The sequence below is a fragment of the Microcaecilia unicolor genome, chromosome 1 (genome assembly GCF_901765095.1).
Source record: "Microcaecilia unicolor chromosome 1, aMicUni1.1, whole genome shotgun sequence".
NCBI classification, from domain to species: Eukaryota; Metazoa; Chordata; class Amphibia; order Gymnophiona; family Siphonopidae; genus Microcaecilia; species Microcaecilia unicolor.
This window is the reverse complement of record NC_044031.1, coordinates 504,570,869-504,585,741: the sequence shown is the minus strand read 5'-3', so window position 1 is coordinate 504,585,741 and position 14,873 is coordinate 504,570,869. Positions and strand designations below refer to the sequence as shown.

The following is a 14,873-nucleotide window of genomic DNA, read 5'->3' as shown; positions in this document are numbered from 1 at the left end:
TATCATTTCTAAAGCACTGTACACTTGAACATGAAAAGACAGTCCCTGCTCAACAGAGCTTACAAGGAGTGGCCTAGTGGTTAGGGTGGTGGACTTTGGTCCTGGGAACTGAGGAACTGAGTTTGATTCCCACTTCAGGCACAGGCTGGGCAAGTCACTTAATCCTCCATTGCCCCAGGTACAAATAAGTACCTGTATACAATATGTAAGCCGCATTGAGCCTGCCATGAGTGGGAAAGCGCGGGGTACAAATGTAACAAAAAAAAATCTAATTAGGACAAACGAGATAAGGGAATATTAAAGTGAGGATAATAAAATAAGGGTTCTGAACAAGTGAATAAGGGTTAGGAGTTAAAAGCAGCATCAAAAAGGTGGGCTTTTAGCTTAGATTTGAAGACAGCCAGAGATGGAGCTTGACGTACCAGCTCAGGAAGTCTATTCCAGGCATATGGTGCAGCAAGATAAAAGGACCGGAGTCTGGAGTTAGCAGTGGAGGAGAAGGGTGCAGATAAGAGAGATTTACCCAGAGATACAAAATGGGAGAAAACTTTCCGCCATACCTTTGTCTCGGGGAAAAATTTGAGTTTTACCCAGACCCTCTTGGTAGTGTTACATTCTTTGTGGATCACACCATAGTAATTAATGTCTAGAAGTTAACATCTAGTCAAAGACTGCAGTTAGCAACTGCTGAGAATCATCCAGCTGGCTGATCCAAGGTTATTCAGATAGATGCAGTCCTTTTATGGGTGTACGGGATCCGGATCGAGGTATAGAGCCTTTCTGGGTGTAATAAGTGCTAGTTATAGATACATGCAGCCCATTCGGGGTGAAATAGAGCTGGATCCAGGTAGATGCTGCCCTTCTAAAGAGAATTAGTGCTGGATCCAGGTAAGTTCAGCCCTTCTGAGAGAAAACACTGCTGGCTCCAGGGAGATGCAGACCTTCTGGGGCAGAGAAGGAGTGTTGGATCCAGGAGAACGGATCCCTTCTGGGAGAAAGCAGTGCTTGAGGATCCAGGGGTATGCAGCTCTTCTGGGGAGTGCTGGATCCAGGAGAATGAAGCCCTTCTGGGAGAAAGGAGTGCTGGATCCAGGAGGATACATCCTTTGAGAGAACACAGTGCTGGATCCATGTGATTCTAGTCCTTCAGAGAAGAAAGTTTTCTGAATCCAAGTGGATCCAGCCCTCTTGAGGTGCAGTGGCATAGCTACGTGGGGCCACGGGGGCCTGGGCCCCCCCAAATTTCGTCTGGACTCCTGGTTTTGCTGGCAGGGGTCCCCAACCCCCACCAGCCAAAAGTGACCATGTAATTTCAGTGGAAGCTGAAAATGTTTGCTTTGTCCCATTTGTCTCCTTCTCTCCCCACCCATAGGCCCCGCTGGGCTTATCTTAAAATCCTTGGTGGTATAGGGGTATAGTTGGAGCAGAAGCAGCCCCCAGTTACTCCTGTTCATTCTGGTTCTGCTCTCAAAATAGCTGCCCTGACTACAGCACTTGACCACCAGGGATTGTAAGGTAGTCCGGGGATGGGGAGGGGGGCCACTCCTTGTATTTTTTTATTTGTTTAGTACTGCAATTGCAAGTAATGCAGTTATGATCTTGCACAATAGTTTATATGATAGAGTGCTCCAAATAAATGCTTTTGATACATTTTAGCAGTAATATAAGTCTGTAAATTTGGGATGATAAGTTCCTTAGAATTAGCCTCGCTGTAGGAGTTATGATGTCAGTTGTCACTCCAAGTGTGGAATGAAGTCAGCCACTGTAAAAACACTGTGGCTGTTAGTTTGTTTTCATTAGCTTAATGTGCATGGAGGCTATTTTGATTGGAGGCAAAATATGGTCTTTCATTATTTAAATTATATTCTGGCTTGGATATTGTGGGTTTAGGAAAGGGACGCAGACTCCAAGCTCTGACAACCTCAAGCAGCCCTCACTGGTTCATATTCACACAACCAAATTTGAGGTTTCAGCTTCAGTTTCGGATGAAACTGAAAAAAGCAGTTTTGGTTGGCCTCTAATAAAAATTATCTAACTTAAGATTGATGTGGTTTCCAATATTATAGACATATATGAGAAGCACTAATTATCATATTCCATTCATTCATCTCCTTTCTATCTGAGTACATCTCACCTCCGTCGCTGTCGTCATACCTCTCCTACTCTTCTATTCTCTTGCTCCTTCTCTTGCTCTCCGCTGGGGACATTAATCCCAATCCTGGTCCTCCACATCAGCTCTCATCCTATTTGTGCAGGTCACACCGTGATATCTCCAATCTAATTTCTGTTCCTATCCTCCCCCATTCTTCCGTCATTCTCTTGCGCTCTGTGGAATGCCCGCTCTGTCTGTAACAAACTTTCCTACACCGTACTCTCCATCTGCTTGCCCTAACTGAAACTTGGCTTTACCCTGAAGACTCTGCTTCAGTCGCGGCCCTATGCCATGGAGGTTATCTTTTCTTCCATACTCCTCGCCCGGTTGGCCAGTGGTGGTATCGGGCTACTACTTTCACCCTCTTGTAGATTTCAACCTCTTCTTCCACCTCAGTCTCACTGTTTTTCTTCCTTTGAAGTCCACTCCATCCGTCTATTTGCTCCTCTGCCTCTCCGAATAGCAGTCATTTATCGACTCCCTGATAAGTCCCTTTCTTTCTTTCTTTCTCACTGACTTTGATGCCTGGCTTTCTTTCTTTCTTGAACCTTCATCTCCTTACCTCATTCTTGGGGATTTTAACATTCATGCTAATGATCCCTCTGACTCTTATGCTTCGCAGTTTCTTGCTTTAACATCCTCTTTCAATCTTCAACATCCTCTTTCAATCTTCAACTGTGCTCCACAGCCCCCACTCACCAGAATGGCCACTGTCTTGATCTAATCCTCTTCTCAAACTGTTCACTCTCCAGTTTCTGTGCCTCAACTCTCCCCCTCTCTGACCATCATCTGATAACTTTCACACTTAAATACCCTCCTCCCATCCAATCTTAACCAATACATTTAGGAATCTTCAGGCTATTGACCCTTCTACACTGTCCTCCACTGTTTCAAATCTCTTCTCTACCACTATGTTATCCAAGTCTGTCAATGAGGCTGTCTCTTCCTATAATACTATTCTTTCCTCTGCTCTGGATACTCTCGCTCCTCCCATTCCCCGTTCTGTAAAACATACCAAACCCCAGCCTTGGTTGACCTCTAGAATCCGCTACCTACGTTCCTTTGCCCGCTCTGCCGAACGCCTTTGGCTGAAATCCTGTGCCCATACTGACTTCATACATTTCAAATTCTTGCTGACCTCCTTACAGTCTGCTCTTTTACTTGCCAAACAGGACTATTACAACCAGTTGACAAATTCTCTTGGCTCAAACCCTCGACGTCTCTTTGCCACACTGAACTCTCTCCTTAAAGTGCCTTCACCTCCAACCCCCCCTTCACTTTCCCCCCAGATTCTGGCTCAGTTCTTTTATGATAAGGTTCACAAGATTAAACTTGAATTCTCAACCAGGTCACCTCTCCTTCCCTTAGTCCATTCTCTCAACCCTCCAACCCCTGCCTCCTTTTCTGAAATCACTGAAGAGGAAACTACACATCTTATTTCCTCCTCGAAACTAACTACCTGTTCCTCTGATCCTATTCCCACCCATCTACTTAACACTATCTCTCCTACTGTCATCCCTTTTATCTGTCATATCTCTTAGCCGGAGGTAACTGCTTAGACTGGAAACAGCTCCAGCATCAGACTGCTTAAGTAGAAATGCCTGGTACATTTAAAGAACAAATTCAGGAGGGAAACTTCCCTCTTGAGAACTGCCAGGCTGAGATAAAACAGGTGCAGAATTTTCAGGCAGAGGAGCCACTGCCGAATCAATGGCGGTGCAGTAAATGCACACGACAGACACTCCTACTCCCCGCCGCCAACGTACTGCATCTTCAGAGTCTCTCTCTCATAGCGTGGCTAACCCAGCACTTAACTCCGACTGCAAAACTGCAGATCCCTTCAGCTTCTGCTACCGCAGCTCCACGGAAACAGAGGGAATTAAAGCCAAGGTGAGGCTGCCTCTCCTGAAGCTGTAACACCCTTCTGCCAAAGGGGTAGAGCTCTTCCCTGCCTTAAAAAAAGCTCTGTGAGGTGGGAGAAAAAGGCAGAAGGGTAGAGGGGGAGGGACCCGGTACACCCGAGTGTGACATCCCTGGAAAGTCAGAAAGGCTCAGTGCACATTAGACTGTCTAGTCTTTTTTTTGTTGTTGTTGTTGTTTTTATTTAAATCTTTAAACAAACTAGAAGAGGACAGAAGAAAGAGAGGAGACTAAGGGCTAACTTCCTTCCACCTGCTGGAGACTGAGAATACTGACTCTAGGGTCACAAGATAAGTGCTCTTATTGGCCTCAAGAGTCAAAAGTTCTCAGTCTCCACCTGCTGGAAGGAGTGCACAACCCATCAATCCAATCCGGGGCCAGTCCGGAGGGACGCTAAGGAACTAGACCTTAGGCTATTTGTATACGAGGTTACAGCTTTGGAAGTGTATGTGTTAGGTGGGGTGGGGGGGTGGGGGGGGCACTTGGCATAACCAACAGTCATGACTGACAGTCGACATCATTTCCCTCTCCTATCTCCACTAGGATACCAGCAGGTCAGAAGCTGCAGAAGGCCATATGGCAGACAGAGCTTAGCTACTGTATCAGCCTGTATGAAAAGTCCCTCTCCCTACTCCAGTGGCGTAGCTATGGGGGGGGCCATGGGGGCCTGGACCCCCCTCCCAAATTGGTTCTGGGGTCCCCGGTTTGGTTGGGAGGTCCCCAACCCCCACCAGCTGAAGCGTTTGTCCCGCGCTGGTCTCATTATATTGCCTACCCTGCTCTTCTCAGTCGCACCGTGCACACTCGTTTTAGTGAAACTGAGCATGACCCACTTTGGGCTCTGGGCCCCCCTCCCATCGAGGTCTGGCTATGCCCCTGCCCTACTCTCCCAATAAAAAAAGCAGTATACCACCCCCACTTCAATCGCATGTGACCCTACTGATTCATCATTGAGCCCACAATCCTCTAGGGTCAGCCCTGGCAAGTGACAGTAAAACTTTATTCTTCAAAAGACTATGTCCGATAATGAACACAAATGCTAGTGTCATTAGCAAATGCTTTCATATTTATTTCAAAGTGTTTGATCATCATAATTTCAAATGTTTTACATTCTTATATATTCCAATATCATCCGTTAAGCTCTCCCATTGTGAGCTGTTAAGAGAGTGACACTTTGGAAATGTTCACCTACTGAAGTATCACTTCGTTCTTGTCTGCAGTGTTTTAAGTGATCTCTCCAAACGTTTATCATCCTCTTCAATTTTTGGCTTGTTTCACCAAAGTAGCATTCCTTTTCACATTCATCATGAAACTACATATATTACACTAAAAGGCCAAATATGAAACCTGTATCCTGAAAATCCAGGCCATGTGTGGAGCGGTACACATTTTCTGAATTATTTTACACAAATATGATACTTTCATAAGTACACGCAGAAATGTAAGCTCGTCTCTAAACCACACTTCTGGGAAATGCCTTGGCTAAATTTGGTTGAACTTATGTACACATTGGTCATTGTACATATTGGACACACAATTTAAGAAGCACTTATACCCGAGCATAATGCACTCCATTACACACAGAATCAGCTTTTTAAAATTGTGCCATTAGAGAATAATTTTAAAAGTCATTAATGTATATAAATTGTTCTGCAAGAAAGAAAATGGCTTTATAGAATTTCCCACACTATATATGGGGTGAAAGCATGCATGTAATGCCATTTTATGCATACTTTCCTTCTAAGCGAGTAGAGATGGGGAAGGGTTTGGATTTAAGCACATGAGAAAATATGTTCCAAATAGCAGGCAAGTACATGTAGTTTTTGTGGGATACTTTTCGACAGGAAGGTATTCACATACTTTTCCTTTGAAAATCCGTGTAGTGGGTGTTCTTTCGGACAGCAGAACAGTAAATCCTCACTCATGGGTGACACCACCAACGTGGCCTGGCACGAGAAACCATACTCCAGCTTAGAATTTCTAGAAGCTTTTGAGCCAGCTTACAGCACATATGCATCTGCTGCTGTCAAGTGGGACCTCCTCAGTCCATTTACAAACATCATAGAAGATAACTTTTTGTGAGGTGGGAGGGCTGTGAGGATTTATGTCCTGCTGTCCTCAGAACACCTGCTACTGGTAACTGCTTTCTCTGAGGACAAGGAGAACAGAAAATCTTCACTTATGGGTCTTGGTAGCAACAGGCTGCCTTCAACAGGGGAAAAAAAAAAAAAAAAGAAAACAATACAACTGGTGGCACAACAGGCATTTTTTTTTTTTTTTTTTTTTGGGGGGGGGGGGGGTTTAAGGTAAGCAGCCTAGAACTGAAAGTAATGGGTCTGTAGGGATGGAGTTGGTTACTAAACCTCACATAGATTCTGTAGGACTGTTTGTCCAAACCTGCAGGACAGTATAGTGTGAATGTATGGAGCAAAATCCATGTTGCAGTCCTGCAAATCTTCTATGAAGGCTGATCTCAAGTGAGCTACTGACACAGCCATAGCTCTCAGTCTGCTTGGATGCTGAGCACCGGTTTAGGGTGCTACTGGATCAGGTGCTGAGGATGTCATTCCCTCTTATAGCGACGATCCGCAAAATCCAACGTAGAGGCAAACAAAGCAGGTCAGTAATATAGATCAATCTTTATTATAGGGTAAACACCCCAATAAAAAATGCCTGACACAGGCTGTGTTTCGCCCAAAGGGGATGCATCAGGGGCTCAAAAATAAGGTCTTCACCAACAGAAATCGTCAAATAGTGCAATCCCTAGTTGTAAATATATGTAGTGTAAAGCCAAAGAGCTAGGGCACTAGTGTAGGCAAAAAAAAAACAGCAACCCCTTTGGGCGAAACACAGCCTGTGTCAGGCATTTTTATTGGGGTGTATACCCTATAATAAAGATTGATCTATACTACTGACTGATCTGCTTTATCTCCACATTCCCTCTTTTAGTACACATATACACGGTTTTTGGTATGCTTATCATCAATGTGTGATTTTTGTCTAATACTCTGAACTTCAACATTAAGGAACTTTACATGTTTTGTACGCTAGAAGACATTTCATTTGACAGTATTCTCTAAGCTTCTCTTCTACCAGAGTTTCAATTGTGGATTGTTCCTACAGCCATAGCTCTGACATTATGAGCCATGACAAGACCCTCTAATCAAACTTGCCTGAGCATAAGTGAAGAAAATGTAGCCTGACAGCCAATGGTGGCCCCCCATCATGTTAGGATCATAAGAAACAAAAAGCTGAGTAAACTTTCTATAGGTTTTAGTTCAGTCCAGCTAGAAGGATAAGGTCCTCTTGTAGTGTGCAGTGCGCTATCATCTTGAGGTTTTAGAAAAGAGGCTGGTAGGACTATTGCCTGCTTAAAATGAAATTCCAACACTACCTTGGGCAGGAATTTAGGATGAGTAATGCAGAATCAACTCTGTATGGATCAGTCACTAAAGCCTATAGCTCACTTACTTTTTTTTTGCTTTCAAATGAAGTTTTCATCAGATGGATAACAACAACACTGAGGTCCCATGACACTGCAGGTGGCTTGATGGGAGGCTTCAACAGAAAAAAGCCCCAATAAATTACACAACAAAAGGCTGTGCACAGATGGGTTTACCTTTTACTTAACTCCAACTGCATTAAGTGAACCCTAATGTCAGTTTTGAGACCTGACTCTGAAAGGTATAGAACATATTCAAACAAGTTTGTGTAGGGGGCAATAAAGGGGATCTAGACATTACCAACACACCAAATGGCAAACCTCTTCCACTTAAAACTGTATGCCCTCCTGTCAGGCAAGTTCAGAGAAGCTAATGTTAACCTTACAACAACCAAGCTGTGAGGGCTAGGGACTGGATGTTGGAATGCAACAATGTTCTGTGTTCTGCATAATCAATCTTGGCAAACACTCCAGTCTCAGCTGGAACTTGTTTCTGGACTACTTGGCTGCTATCATGATGGCATAATCACTGTGTCCTGAACTTCTTGTGCAGAGACCAGGTTGATCTACCCCAAACAACATGGTACCTGGGTTCAAGGCACCTTCCTGAATGCCAAAAACTGCATCTTGGGCACTGTAAAATATGGTATCTAAGGTCCAAATGTTCAGAACAAAAGGTACAAGCTTGCTTGTCTTTAGAAATAAGGCCTCAACCAGAACTGTATAAAGGATCTCTGGAAACCAAAACCAGCTGGTGTTATCGTCCAATCTGAATAACCATCGTTTCAAGTTTCTACCAGCCATTCTCACTGCTGGGAACTGCCAGGGCTATTCTGAATCCAGCTGTTCGTCTGGTGTCCTGAACAGACACCATCTACTACCCTCATCTACATCCAGATTGTACTCTGTTATTGCTAAAGGGTAACAGGAGGAGGCCTGATTTCAGGCCATAAACAAGGGCTTGTGTGTATTTACTTTGAATTATATTATTCTTCATAAGAGCTCTCACATTCATGTTTAGTACATTAGTCTATGTGTCCTGAGCTATTTTATATTCGCTCTGTCATTTTTTATCCTGATTGGTTCTATCAATTAAAATGTTCTATTACATATTCTGCTGACTTTGTATTACTTGAATATTTTTACTGCTGTAATTGCCTATTGCTCATGTTTGATCTATTCTTACTGTACACTGCTTTGAATGAATTCCTTCAAAAAGGAAGTAAATAAATCCTAATAAATAAATAAATATGCTTTTATTTTTATAATTATTTATCCTGTGTCTATGCTTGCCAGTATAATTTAGGAGTTAAAGAATTTGGATCTGCATTACTAGGTTTGTTTGTTTTTTTTGGGGGGGGCACGTAAGTTTAAGAAGTGTTTATTATATATAATTTTACTACTGGGGGAGTTCTGCACTACTGCGCAATGCAGAATTTGAACAGAATTCTGCAGTCTGTCTTTGCAGGCAGAACAGCAGAGATACTGGCAGTCAGAAAGTGACTCCCCACCCTCCCTACATACTCACTGGTCCAGTGTGTAGGAGGAGGAGGAGCTGAACAGCCCCTTTACTGCGGCGGTTCCTTTAAGCCACGCATGCTTCAAAGGAACAGATGGGCCCAGCACAGCAGAGGAGCCCGATGTGAAGCTCTGCAGCTTCTCCTTCTACTGTACTGGACCAGTGAGCGTGCAGGGGGGGGGGTGGGTCTGGAAAAAATGGTCCAGGAATGAGGTGGAGGTCCACATGGAAATGTATGGGAAACTGCGGTGGGGGTGGGAGAGGTATTTCATGCCTGGGGTAGATGCCAGCATTTATAACAAAGAAATTCTGAACCAAACAAAATTACGAAGTATACAGAATTTTCAGTTTTTTGGTACAGAATTCCACCTGGAGTAATATATTATACATATTACACATATACAAATACACATTCACACACACACAATTACAACTTATTGTGCTCCAGCACTGCCATATTAGGCAGCTGCCTGTAACTGCTCCCTTACAGCCCTACTCTCAGAATATTTTGTGAGCAACTTTACCATCCAGTGACCACTTGTGAAGGAGAAGAACTCAACTTGGTTGTCTGCCAGGATATGTGGCTCTGAGCAACATTCTGTGAGAAATCACCCATTTCTACATTCTGATAAGTTTCCAGCACATGAGGTACAAACCTGTCTCTTACTGCTTAATCACATAGTATTTATGTATTTTATATATACTGCTTGCAAGCTCAAAAGCTACCAAAGCAGTATAAATTCAGGTATAGTAGGGGTTATTTTTCTATCCTTGGAAGGCTCATACTCTGAGTTTGTATCTGAGGCAAGGAAGGATTAAATGACTTGCCAAGGATCACAAAGACCTGAACTAGGATTTGAACCGGGCTCCTCTGGTTCTTGCTGCTCTAAACATTGGGCTACTCCTCCACTGCATAGTGTTCTGTATTGCTCTTTAGTCTAGAAAATTTATCTGATGAAGTTTCCAAGCAGACCATACCCACTGGGTGTAAAAATCTCTACATGAACTCCCTAACCCAATTTTTACATATTTATAATAAGAGTTACTTCAATTTGAGGAATTTGGAAGGGCACTCCTTGACAGATCGAAATGATCTGTCCACTATGAGTGTGTCTCATAGTGGACTGGTGACAGTTACTTATCTCAAAGGTCCCGAAGGACTGAGTCCACAAGGTCCACTGGATGTGAAAACATGCCAAGGGAGTTGTACCTGTGGGTGCCATGTGGCCCAGGATCCTCAACATTTGTCCAGCCGATACCTGCTGACTCACCTGAATTTCGTCTACAATGGATACCAAGTTGTGGATCCTCTGTTCAGAAGAAAGCAGTTGCCCGAGTTACATCCTGCAAAGTTCCTATGAACTCCAAGTGCTGTGTCAGGGTTAAATGAGATTTGGGATACTTTATGATGAACTAACATCCAAATGGTTAAGTGCACTGATTTTTCTGCTCCTTCCTCAGATGTGTGCTTTTTCAGCCAATCATCCAAATAGGGAAACATGTGCAGTCCCAGTTTGTGTAGATTCACTGCTACAACTGCTAGGCATTTGGTAAACACATGAGGAGCCAACGTGAGGCCAAAACAGCAGAATGCAATACTGACAGTGGTGTTTCAAAGTTTCTCTCATTTATTGTATTTATGTTTACTCTTGGTTATTTTACTACTGTTATGCTATTCACAAAATTATAAGTTTTATGTTAAACTGTACCTACTATACACCACCTTGTGTGAATCTTCATAAAGGTGGTTAATAAATTCCAATAAATAATGAATTGCAAATACTTCTTGTGGTCTGGATATATCAGTACGTGGGTATATGCATCATTTACATCCAGAGAACATGGCCAGTCCCCTTTCTGAAGAGGAGAAATTAGGGGGCATAGGGAAACCACCTTGAACTTTTACATTGTCAGATGTTTGTTTAGGGCACTCGGGTCTAGGATGGGGCAGAATCCTCCCATCTTTTCTATGATCAGGATATACTTGTAATATCATCACTGCCCTCTTTCCCTGATGAACTGATCTGCAAGAAGAGTTCCTTTAAAAGCATTTCCTGATGCCGAGAGCTTGACCTTGATGCTGGGGAGGGGAGAGGAAGGGGTGCAAACAGTAACCAATCCAAACTACTTTGAGGGTTCATCTGTTTGTACAACATTTCAGCATCCCTTCTAATGGAAGATTGGAATGGATACACCTTCTGCTACATCCTCCTAGAGGCAGTCAAAATCTCATCCCAGGTGTTGGATGCAGAGCAGACTGAGATTTCCACTGCCCACCACTCAAACCTCTTAGAAGAGTCCAGGTCAAAACTGAGCTTGTGGAGGGTCTTAAAGATGTCACTATACTGCTTAATTAGTATAGCAGCCTCCTATACTTTATCTCTGAATATATTATCTCTATAGCACAGGACAACACCTCAGCGGGCATATCCTACATATCAAATCTTAACTCTGTGGGCCTCAGCCAGTGAAATCTGCAGGTACCAATGTTCTAAGCAGAAGCTCCCTATGTCATATTGAAAATATCACAGGAAGCATGGATCATATATTTCCTGTACTTCTTCCCTTTGGCTAATAGCCCACGGAGTTCTGCAGTCTGCTACGTAAGGGAGAGTATCAGCAAACTCTGCTACAATGTGCACTATGTTTCACAAGTGCATGCCCATAAAGAGCTGGTAAGATGCAACAGGATTTGAGCACAGCATTCTGAAAAGACAAAATTCTCCCAAAAGACTCCAAGATTGTAGCCTCCCAGTGGGCACCATGGAGTGAATCTTAGAGCTCTTGCTCTTTTGAAAGTAGACTTAACAAACATGAATGGTGAGGAAGCTGTTGCTTGTCGAATCTGGGAGCCTTCTGGACTCTAAGAGTCTGCCTTCTTTTAATAAAAGGAGTGACAGTGCATGAGATCTCACATTATCATCTGAACTTCCTTCAGGATTCTATGAACAGGCACCATCATAGCCTCCTTGAGTGGGTCAAGGAATTGGAGGATATACAATTTATCTACCCTGGGCTGCTCCTCCATCTCATTTAAACTGAGCATCCTGAGAATCCCCCTTTAAAAAAAAAAGTTGATAAACAGAGGCTGCTCAGGCAGAAATATATGCCTCTCATACGATGGAACGGGATCTGAAGGAAAGCATGGAGATCCACCTCAGAGTTATGGTGCTTCCTCAGAATCACACAAAAATGTTCCATAGATGTCCAAGTCTCTGCCTGTCTGACACTACTGACTCTAGCATCAGTCCTTGACACTGGTGATGAGACACTAAGAATTTAAGTCACTTGATATACTGCACAATTTGGATACCATCATGGCAATGTGCAGAAAGAGGCAGGTATTTTGGTTACATATATTCATATCATTCATATTATTTAAAAAGCATAAGGTCAGTCAACATAGAGGATAAGGTATTGATGTGGAACAACAATATTTCCCATAGACAATGTCAATAGGACACACATGAAGGGGGAGAAACAGTATCAGTTCAAAAGTCATATTCAGGTTTGGAAAAGAGCTTCTATGAGACCAGGTGCAGAAAGGCTCAATTACAGAACCAAGTTTTAAGGGCAGTCTTGAATTTCATTGGAGATAGCTCAACATGGAGATCTAAGGGAAGCTGATTCCAAAGAGTTGGTGCCAACAGCAGAAGGCTGCATCACTGGATGAAGCCATGCATAATTTCCTAAGAGAAAGGTTAGTGTTAGAGGAATGCAAATTTCATGTAGGGTTGTAAAGAATAATAATGGAGGTGAGATAAAGAGACTGTTCACTATGAAAACCTTGTGAGTAATGAACAGAATTTTGTAGTGAATTCTGGAATGAATATGTAACCAATGTTGTTTGTAAAGCAGCAGTATAACATGACCTTATTTCCTGATGTTATATATAACTCATACAGAACACAGCAGTAAAACTAAACTTTTAAGTGAACACAGTGGGAGATTGATCAGGAGTGTTACAGTAGTTTAGTCTAGTTTCTGTAAAAAAAAAAAAAAAAAAAAAAAAAGTTTGGACAAGTCCCTGCAGAAAAGGTCCATAGTCTGTTATTGAGATAGACATGGGGAAAGCTACTGCTTACCTTGGGATCAGTAGCATGGAAAACTGCTATTATTTGGGATTCTGCTAGGCACTTGTGACCTGGATTGGCCATTGTTGGAAACAGGAATACTGGGCTAGATGGACCACTGGTCTGAACTAGTATGGCTATCCTTATGTTATGTTCTTCGGTGCAATGGGCTCAAGAAAGGGCCTAAGTGATCTTACCTTGCCTAAAGTGATCAATGATTTTTGGACCAGTCCTGAGACATGTGGTCCAAAAGACAAAGAACTAATGAACACCACTCCAAGAGAAAGAGGCTGGTCCTTAACTGGTATAGGCATATCTACTATAATAAAACGCACCCTCAACATTCTGAGGACACTGAAGTCACTGCAGGCACTCAAACACTGGTTCGTAAATTCATGGTGGCGAAGCCAGAACACTCACCATGTCTCCATGCCCCGCCCTCGCGTCACACATGATGACGTCGAGGGCGTAACATGTACACAACCACGCAAATGAACAAACGGGGAGGAGTAGGGAAACACGCTACTCCTCCCCTTCCAATGAATCGCAGCCGCCAAGGACGTGCCCATTAACCCGCCCCTTTCGCGCCATCGCCCCGCCCCTTTAACGCTAGCACCCCGTCCACGGTCGCCCCCTCTTCCCCCCCATCACCTCCCCTCCCCTTACCCTACTATCCCTGGTGGTCTAGAGGTACCTACTACTACTACTATTTAGCATTTCTATAGCGCTACAAGGCATACGCAGCGCTGCACAAACATAGAAGAAAGACAGTCCCTGCTCAAAGAGCTTACAATCTAATACAATCTAACCTGTTCGCTCGGGGCAGGAAAGAAAGAGCCCCCGCTTTCCTGCCCAGAGCGCTGCTGCTAGCTGCCCTGCTGCATCCTCTGTGAGTCGGTGTCTCGGCGTTTCAAAATGGCCACCGAGAATTGAAGCAGCCTCGCGAGACTTCAACTCTCGGCGGCCATTTTGAAACGCCGAGAGCCGGACTCGCACAGGATGCAGCAAGGCAGCTACCAGCAGCGCTACGGGCAGGAAAGAGGGGGCTCTTTCTTTCCTGCCCCGAGCGAACAGGTACCTCTACACCAACCAGGGATACTAGCGTAAGGGGAGGGGAAGGGAGTCCCATGCCCGCTAGCGCCCGTTTCATGACAGGCAGAAACGGGCCTTTTTTACTAGTGAATTAATAATAGGAATAGCAATGTAGTAGAATGTTTGTGAGAGAAGTAAGATTCTCAAACCCCATGCCTAGCAACCATAGCTAAACAGTCTTCAAAATTTGAACTTGCAACTACTTAAAACAATACCATTGGATGCTAAGAATATTTTTTTCTACAGTGTAGCCTAAATAACTAGATTTTTAGTGCCTCAATTTTACCCAGGTTTAGGAAAAGATTATGGTCTGATAACCAAGAACCTATATCCAAAAGTTTCTGTTGAATCTCTACCTGGAAGTTATCCCAACTATCACTACTAATCAGAAGCTGATCATCATCTGTATAGCGGTAAACAGGTAGGTCCATGAACTGAATTAGAGTGGCTAAGGAAGCAATAAAAACACTGAACAAGGGCAGGACCTCCGAATCCCAGAGGTCAAAACTGCTGCACCAAATCCAGCATCCTCTCTTGCATGCACATCTACCCTATAATGCTTCACAAAGGAGTACAAGGAGGACCAAACCACCGCTCTGCAAATGGAATAAAACTGCTCTCTGCCCAGGAAGCCGCCACTCCTCTAGTGGAATGAGCCTTGAGCACGGAGGGCAC

General features: G+C 43.6%; 1 protein-coding gene across 6 annotated transcripts in view; it reads right to left on the bottom strand.

Moving 5' to 3' along the window:
• Positions 1 to 14,873, bottom strand: part of YTHDF3 (YTH N6-methyladenosine RNA binding protein 3) — a 110,180-nt gene that overhangs the window by 53,792 nt on the left and 41,515 nt on the right. The gene's annotated exons all lie outside the window — the stretch shown is intronic.